The following is a 9,180-nucleotide window of genomic DNA, read 5'->3' as shown; positions in this document are numbered from 1 at the left end:
CACATTCAACCCAACACCAGCTCCTGGAAGCTCTTCCTTCTCAATATCCCTCGGTCCCACCCCTCCTCTTTCACTCCCTTGGGCCCCACACTGCCACACACAGCTCCTCCCACCTCGGCCCTTAGGATAAGCCACCCCCTCGACTCCCTCCACCCTCACCACCCCCTCACCAGCCAAACTGAGTCTTTTCTTTTTCTCCCCTTTGGCCTGGATCGTCCACCTTTGCTGTTTACAACTCCAGAAACCTCGCTGCAATCCAAGCAGCCCATTCTACTGTACGGCAGCTCTTCTAAGCAGCAAGCTTTCCCGCTGCCCTGCTGGGAAGTCCTTCTGTTGTCTAACCTTGCAGTCTCCTGCTGCACTTGATGTTTGCTTGCTCCAGGCTGGAGACAGGAATGTTGTTTGGATGGAGGGGAGAAGTTCTTGTGTGGTAACCTGGACCCAGAAATCTGGGTCATCTCAAAGGCACTAAAACATAAAAAACAAACAAACAAATAAAAGAAAAAAACAGCCCATTCTTCACCGGCCTCAGCTCCAGTGAAAGGAAAATCCCCTTGCTGAAAGGACTTCCTGAAATGAGCAACTGGTCCATGCCAACTCATCCCTGTTTGGCTCAACTCACTGACCATGGACTCAGGCCACCTAGGCCCTTTGCTGGGCTCTGGGTGTATCCCTGACACCAGGAGGGCACAGTCTGGAGAGACAGACCAGGGTAACTGGTGGAGCTCCAGGCCGCACTAGAGGGACAGGCGATGGTCCGTGAAGTCCTGGGAAGAGAGGAGCGGCGTCACACAGGGCATGGGCAGCGGGTGGCTCTGCTGCTTCTCCTACGATGGGGAGGTACTCAGAGAGGGAACCGGAGGCCTGGGTGGACCCCTTACCCACATCCCTGTCCCATCTCCACCCTCCAGTCTTGTTCTCTCTGGAGTGGTAGTTGTTCCTTGGTTTCTGGAGGACCCCACACTCCCAAATCACCTTTAATTCCCTGCCTCTCACAGACACCAGGAATTCCCCCTTCCCACCCCCCCAAACCTCCCCTCCCCAACTCCAACCCAGACCCCCGCCCCTCCACGTGGTAGGCCCCTCTCCACTCTGTTTGGAAAAGCGCAGGCTAGCCAGCTGAATAGATCCGGGTTTGAGCCCAGCTCAATCACTGATTAGGAAGGGATCTCAGCGTGTGACTTCCTTTTCTGGGCCTCAGTTTTGTCATCTGTAAAATAGGGGTGATAATGAGCTTCAGCAGCACCTCTCTTTATTCTGCTTCTCAGAGATCCAGGCAGGGAACAGGAGGACCACGAGGTTCCCACAGGCCCATGGGTCTTTGGATACACAGACACAAACACCCACGCTTTTACAATGAGCTCCGAGGTCAGAAGGGCCCCTTTCCCAGTCCTGCCCCTCCAGCCCCGGCCCTGAAGCCGCTATGCGCCACCTTGTGGTCGGAACCGGGAGTGTCCTGTGGGGCGCGTGGACGAGGACGTTGAGAGACGGATGCGGGACTAAACAGCACCGGCAGAGGGAGCCCGTGAGAGCCGGAAGGAGGGTGCCCGGGAGGCACCGGAGACCGGACACAGGGCCGACCATCCTAACGCACCTCCTGGTCCGGATCTGGAGAAAAGACTGTAAGAGTGGGCCAGTGCCTCTGAGAAGATGGTCCCTCAGAATTGTCCGCTTCCCCCACCCTCCCGACCTGGGGGTAGGTGTGAGGAAGGGGAAAGGAAACCAACATAATCTCCTTGTACCCACCCACCCCCACACCCTCCACTCCCCCCCCCCCCCGCCAAGCAACCGCACTGCAAGGTCAGCATTGACCCATTTTTACGGATGAGGAAACTGAGGATCAGAGAGATGAGACTGGCCGCTCAGGGTCCCACAGCTAATCAGTGCAGGGGTAGGATTTGAGCTGGGGTCTGCCTGGCACCACCCCTTTCCCCTCCTGGAACCCCTGACTCTAGGTTGACTAACTGCGCTCCGCTCAACTCAAGAATTATTTGCTGCCTGCTCCCTGGTCAAGAGCACCCAGTACTGGGGCTGGCACGCACAAACCGGAGGGAGACGTGGCAGTAAAGCTTCGTGGTTGGGCAGCTTCTGCTTTGGCATCAGCATCACCCTTGGTTTGAATCCTGATTCTGCTCTGTGCCCTTAGGCTACGTTTTGTTGATCTGCTTTTACTTTTCTGAAGCTTAGTTTCCCCCTCTGTAAGTTGGGATAATACTAGTATCTACCTCAGAGAACTGTGGTGTGGGCTGCTGCCCCCAGGGCCCAGCCGGGGGAGGGACTGCTTGCTACTCAGGAGATGCTGCCAGACTCCTCCAAGGTGACCTTGTGCTGGATGCCACCCCCCAGGGCCCTGCATCTCCTTCTTGGGGACTGTGTGGTTATTCTGTCTGTCCCCACACCCCACCCAGATCCATCCTCTCCTTCTCGGCTCTGCTGGTCTCTGCAGCCTTCCTCACCCTCCCTTCCCTCTGCACTGGACACACTTCTGCCTACAGCTCCAGCGGTGACCCCGCTGTGACTTGGGCTGTCACCGCTCAGGTAGCCCTGTTTCCTTTGTGGCCAAGTGTGGGGCCACCTTCAGCCCCGACGTCACTGGGTCTCTCTGAGGCCCTCCCCACTGTTGCCTACTCCCTCCCTGGAACTCTCTCCTCCTACCTGCCTGGCTGTTCCTCACCCTCTTTCCTCCCAGAACGTTGGGGTGTGTCCAGGGGGTCTGCTTCCAGCCCCCTGCCCTTCTCACACGTCCCTCCCTCAGTGAGGCCAGGCTTCCCAGCCAGCCCATCTCTCTCACGAGCTCAATACCTGTGGTTCTTAACATGTTTCAACTCCCCTGTAATAACAGATATTTTGTATCACTCTGTTATCCTGAAATGAAATGGCAGGCATATGCATACAATTCCCCCAAAGAAAATGGTCCCAATGCCCTCCCTTAAATATCAGAGCAAGCCATTACAGGCTAGTGGCGAAGGGTGAAGTGCACACTGGTTCAAATCTGGGCTTCTCCATTTCCCAGCTCTGTGACCTTAGGTAAGTTACTTAACTTCCCTGTGCTCAGTTAGCTCCCCAGTCAAAAAGGGATTTTTTTCTATGTAGCACTTTACTGCATAGAGTTGTTAGCAGGATTAAATGAGTAATCATTCATGAAGCATTTAGAACGATGCCTGGCACATATTAATAGCTAACAAAATGCTTGGTTAAATTTAAGGTGATATGTATTTCAAGTTGTAAATACTCTTATTGACTACACTAAAAGACGTGGTAAAATAACAAGACGACTGGGACTGTACCAGCCACCCCTCGAGTACGACAGCCCCAAATGCAGACCTATACAGAGCGATGTGTTGGCAACTCACGTACCACTATTACTGTTAACATTAAGTATGTAGTTTTCCAAAATGGTGACAACTCTGGATAAGATTCTGAACAAGATAAAGAGCAGTCTTCTTTCAATTTATATGAAAGTAGTATTTCTGGCAAATTCAGTGGATGTTAAAATTCAGGGAATTCATGCAAAAAATGCTCTTATTTATATGCGAGCCAGACCTGGGTTCTGAGCACAGACACTTCCAAACAGGTATTTTTCCTCCACGTGAATGTCTGGCAGGACATTCAAAAGTCAAAGGGCATGTGGGACATTCTCTGTGATGTGGACCATCCTGCACATCGCAGGGTGACCAGCATCTAGGGCCCACCCATTAAATACCAGTGGTGCCCCCAGTCATTGTGAAAACTGAGGGCACCCCCACAAGTTCCCAAAACAGCGCCCAGGAGGCCCCGGGTTCTACACCAGCTGCCAGAGGGACTTCCCAAATCCCAGATTATTGACTCAGTGACCCTCAGGCCAAGTCCAGATTCCTGAGCCTGAGGCCAAATCCTCAGAATGCAGCTCCTTGTTTACTCCCTGCAAGTGCAGACCCACACCATCAGCTCTCACCCTATCCATTAGCCCTATATCCAGCTGCGCATTGTCCCCATCCCCAGCTGAAAACACACACACACACACACACACACACACACACACCCCGGCTGGGTTGGGGCTGTTGGGGCTGACTAATCTTTGCTCCTGGGGGAAGCCCACCCCGCCCCCACCTGGTTGAATGCTGTGCCGACATCTGGCTGATCCTCTGAGACCCAGTCCTAGCGTCACCCCCTCAGAGCAGCCTTGGTCACCACACCTTGTTTGGAGCCTCTCCTCTGCTCCCATAGACCCCATGGCTTCCCTTGAAGCTCCCAGCACTGACTGACCATGCCCTATTCTAGTGGCCAGTATAGATGTCTGCACCCCACTACAGAAAGGCATGGAGTAGGATTAATACACAAACGAGGGCCATTCAGCCCTCGCCCTTGGGGAGCTCACATGTAGTGGAAAGACACGCACAGACAATGCTGGGAGGCGGTTGCTCAGAGCCCGGTGGGACAGCGAGGACAGCTGTCAGGGGGCAGTTTGTCAGGTAGAGGGGCATCGTGCAGTCGTACCTCCAGGACGGCAGACAGGTGAATGTCACCTGAGGTCAGGGTGTGCAGGGGCTGTGATCAGAGATGAGGCTGGTGCATGAGCAGAGGACGCTCAGGCAGAGCTTGTAAGGTACCAAGGAGATTGGGCTTTGTCCCGGGGGCACTGGGGAGCCACAAAAGGGGTTCACGCGGTGGGTGGTGTGACACAACCAGGTTTTCATGCAGCAGAGTGCGCTCTGGGAGGAGTGTGGAAGACGTACAGCAGGAGGGCAAGAGTAGAAATATTCCAGGGAAAGCTCCCGAGGTCTGGATGAGCACAGAGGAGGGTGGGCATTTGAGCAGCAGAAACAACAGAACGTGGTGTCTGCTGGGGCTGAGATAGAGGGAGAAGGCCAAAGCGTACCCTGGCATTCCCAGCTTGGTGAACCCCAATGATGGATGGATGAGGGTGGAGACGGGGCGGCAAGATGGCTCAGGGAGGGTGGTCCAGACAAACCCAGTCCTCCCTGCCCTGAAAGACAGGCTGCAGGCCCCTCTGAGGACACTAGAGGGAGCTCCAGGATAGGCCAGTCTCCCCTCTCCCACTGGCTGCCAGCCTCCACCCCTCTCAGAGAGGACTGGACCCACCCTACTGTTCAGATATAGGCTCTCAGGATCCTGCCAGGGCCTGGCCCAAATCCAATGCCTCACAGTCTCTGGGCCACCTTGTCCTCCAGCCGCCGGCTTACAGGGGTTAGGGGAGCCTCTTGTCGGGAAGCCAGATAGGGGCAGAGTTTGGGGACCACAGGCAAGAAGTACTGACAGCCTATCCTGCTGGCTCTGTGCCCCACCCCGATCCCCAGGGGAGAAGGGAAGCGACCCGCCCAAGGTCACACCACTGTCAGAGGCCACGCCAATCCCAGTGAGCACTGCTGCCCTGGGGGATAGGCATGGACCAGAGCCCCCACGTCAGAGCCAGCTGGAAGAGTGCAACCCTCTACCCTTCCTACAAACCGGGGTGAGGAAGTTCCGGTGAGCCACCCTCCCCACATCACCTGAGACCCCAGGGGAAGGGTGGGGTCGCATTTCAGGCAGAGAGTAGGGTCCATGGGCAGAAGCCTGGAGGCACAGGGAGGCCGGAAGTTTCCAGGAGTGGAGCGGAGGGCAAAGTGGCAGAGAGCAGGGGTGGCCGAGAGGCAGCAGGAGGATGGGGCGTCCTTGGGAGGGGAGTCTGGACACTGCCTGAGAGCAGAGGGTATTCTTGGCTGGGTGGTGCTGGTGCTGGGGCAGCTTGGTGTTTGCCATGGGCCCAAGGATGGCTCCGGCTGCAGGGAAGGGACTGGCAGAATTACAATAGTTGGAAAAGTGATGGCGTTTTCCAGTTGAGTCTAAATAGTACAATCTTTTAAATTTTTATGAAAAGACTGGATAACAAATGGAGAGTCTGAAACAGGAAATCCATTTTCTTTTTAATCTGATGGAAAGAGCAAATCCGAGCCCAAAATAATGCTAACGGGATTTTAATAACCTGTAACAAAACCTGCCCACAACAGCATCAGAGCTCACTTCCAGCTGCCTCCTTGGCTGAGCCAGGAGCCCCAGATCCCAGGCCCATGGGAGCAAATGAGCTCGTGTTTCCCACAAGGGGAAACCGAGGCTTCAATGGGGGCGAGGTCCATCTGAGGTCACAGGGCGGAGTTGGACCTGGAACAAAGACTCCTGACTACCAAGCTTGGGCCTCTCTCTGTCCACTCCTGTGTGTCTGCACACATCGCACACCAAACGCACACACAGACACAGACACACACACACACACACACACACACACATCCTACAAGAAATGCTCTCCCGACTCAGATGCACAAATATCTGTACATGTGCACGATTCCACATCTCACAGATTCACTCACATGGGCATACTCCTGCCCGGACAGAAGTATGCAGACATCCCCACAGTGCCCCCTAGAGCACACGATACATACACCAACACGTTCGTACACAGGTGCTCACACATGTGCATCTGATCATTCTGAATCTCAAACTCAGATATGTCCGGACACCTATGCAGAACACACACACCACCCCTGCGAGTAGCTACAAATGGACACAGGATTCAAAACTATCCCTCAGTGCGCAGCTACAAACACACCGTCACACAGACTGTGTCAACAGACACACAGACTCCTGTTCATTCACAGACACCCACGCCCTGGGCTAAACAGCCGTGACTCTTTGCTCACATCCAGGCCACGCCAACATCAAGGTCAGTTTGGAGTGCCCGGAGACCCCGCCACACCTCGGCAAGGGCCTGGGGGTCTGAGAGGGGCAAAGTGCTGCCCCCTGAGGGGGCCGAGGACCACACCCTTTGGAAGAGCCAGGGTAGTTCATAGCCAGAGCAGTGCCCAGGCAGCTCGGGGGTCCTCAATGTCCCCCAGCCCCAGCTCAGTGCCCACAACCTCCTCACCGCTTAGGAGTACATGAGTGGGTGTGTTCTGGTGTGTCTTAGGGGGCGGGACAGGGTAACGTGAAGATGGGAGGAGAAAGTTCATCTACCTGGGTTTCGGAGTCCTTCCTTCATCTGGTATTTAATGAGGACCTGTTGTGTATCGGACAAAACTGAGACACAGCCTGCATCCCTGGCCTCAGATTCCTCCTCTGAGAAACAGGGACCGCAATCTTCCCGACCACCTGTTGGGTTTGTTATTAGAATCAAATTCAGTAGTGGACGTAGGGAGAAAGGGAAAGGTTTAGTAAAATAAGAGCTGGACGTCTATTAGACGCCAGCTGTGTGCCAGGGGCACGATATGGGGGTGTGGATAAGCACATGGGCCCTGGAGTCAGAGGGGCCTGGCTGGGTTCAAACCCCTGCTTTGCCAGTCCTCGCTGTGTGAGCCTGAGCAGGCTACCTAACTTCTCTGAGCTTCTGCTGTCTCATCTGTAATGCAGGTGTAATAATCATGATCACTTTACACAGGTGCTGTGGGATACTGCATGTGAAGTCTTTGGCATAAGGCCTGCCACAAAGCAGATGCTCATTTAAGTCAGTTCCCATTCTCATGTATAAGCTTTCCTTTGTTCATTCACCTACTAGCTCCTAGTATGAGCTGGTGCATTGCACTCTCCAAATTCTGACTCATTTAATCCTTCTAACAACTCTATTATCCCTGTTTTATGACGGAGGAAACTGAGGCACAGAGAGGTCAAGTCACTTCCTCAAGGTCACACATCAGAGGCAGTATTGGAATTGGAACCCAGGTCTGTCGGCATCTCTAAATCCACCTACAAGACATGCCCTTTCCTTTTATGGTTCAAAGTCCTCCTCCCCTCACCCCAGCCCCTGTTAAATAAATCATCCTGTAACAGTTTCTAATTCCCAGCCTTGGTCACAAATGAATTATTCACATTGTAAGGCCTGCAAACCGCTGGCTGGGCCTCATTATTCAAGAAGGGCGGCCCGCCCGCAAGAGGCCCTCCCTCCCCTGGGCACGGGTCCTGGTGGGCCGGCCAGAGGCTGCCGGAGTTGGCAGATGCCGCGGCTGCGCACTGGGAATGAGGTGAGGCGGCTTTCCCCCTCCCATTCCCAGCCTTTGCTTTCTAATAACCTCACAGCCTGGTCTTGTCAAGAGAACATAAACTCTGGATTCAGCCAGTCCTGGGTTCCAGGCCTGGCTCTGCCCTGAACATCTGTGTGACCTCAAGCAGGTGGCTTCCCCTCTCTGAGTCTCTGGGGGAGACCCCACTTCACACTTTCTCTTCTGCCTCCATTTGTGAGCCAAGGCCTACGCTGCCCAGCTAGGCCCACGTGGGGACAAAGATCCTGTCCTGTGGGGACAGCCAGTCTCTGTGTGCCACTCTTGCATTCTCGGTATCCAGCTGAGACCCTGTTCTGAGCCAGAGGGGCTGGTTGTCAGGGACCCTGGGGGCTCCACAGTCCTCCTTGGGACCCAGTTACCCGCCCCAGCTGCTGGGAACATTGACTGCTGATGCTCACTGGGTATGTCCCCTGCCCGGGGCAGCTGGAGGCTGAAGGTCACAGCTAATAGCCTGAATATTTGGATCCCCCCAAATTCATGAAACCTAACCCTCAACGTGAGGCTCTTTAGAGGTGGGGCCTTCGGGAGGTGATGAGGTCTTTAGAGTGAAGCCCTCAAGAGTGGGATTAGTGCCCTTATAAAAGAAGCCCCAGAGGGATCCCTGGTCCCTCCTGCTATGTGAGGTCATAGCAAAAAGATGAGTGAACCAGGAAGTTGGCTTTTACCAGACACTGAATCTGCCAGCACCTTGATCCTGGATTTCCTAGCCTCCAGAACTGTGAGAAAAAGTTTTGTTGCTTATAATCCACCCAGTCTACGGTATTTTTTATAGCAACCCAAATGGACTAAGGCAGCCACTTTCCCATCTGCTCCACAGTGTCCATCTATCCATCCACTCATCCATGCATCCGTCCATCCATGCATCTACCTATCCATGCACCTACCCACCCATGCATCCATCCATCCATGCATCCACCTATTCATGCATCCATCCACCCATGCATCCATCCATCAGTGCATCCATCCACAGCTGTGCCGTGAGCATCCTCTATGTACCAGGTCTTGGCTGGGTGCTGGGGACAGAGTGGGCAGAGCCTACCCTTTGTGGCACATACAGGCTGGCAAAGGAGCCACATATTATTAAACAAATACACCCACAAAAACTGAATGCATCACCACTGTGCTAAGTGCTGGGAAGAAGCAGCCCAGGATG

This window comes from Camelus dromedarius, chromosome 10 (genome assembly GCF_036321535.1).
Source record: "Camelus dromedarius isolate mCamDro1 chromosome 10, mCamDro1.pat, whole genome shotgun sequence".
NCBI classification, from domain to species: Eukaryota; Metazoa; Chordata; class Mammalia; order Artiodactyla; family Camelidae; genus Camelus; species Camelus dromedarius.
This window is presented reverse-complemented; position numbering follows the sequence as displayed.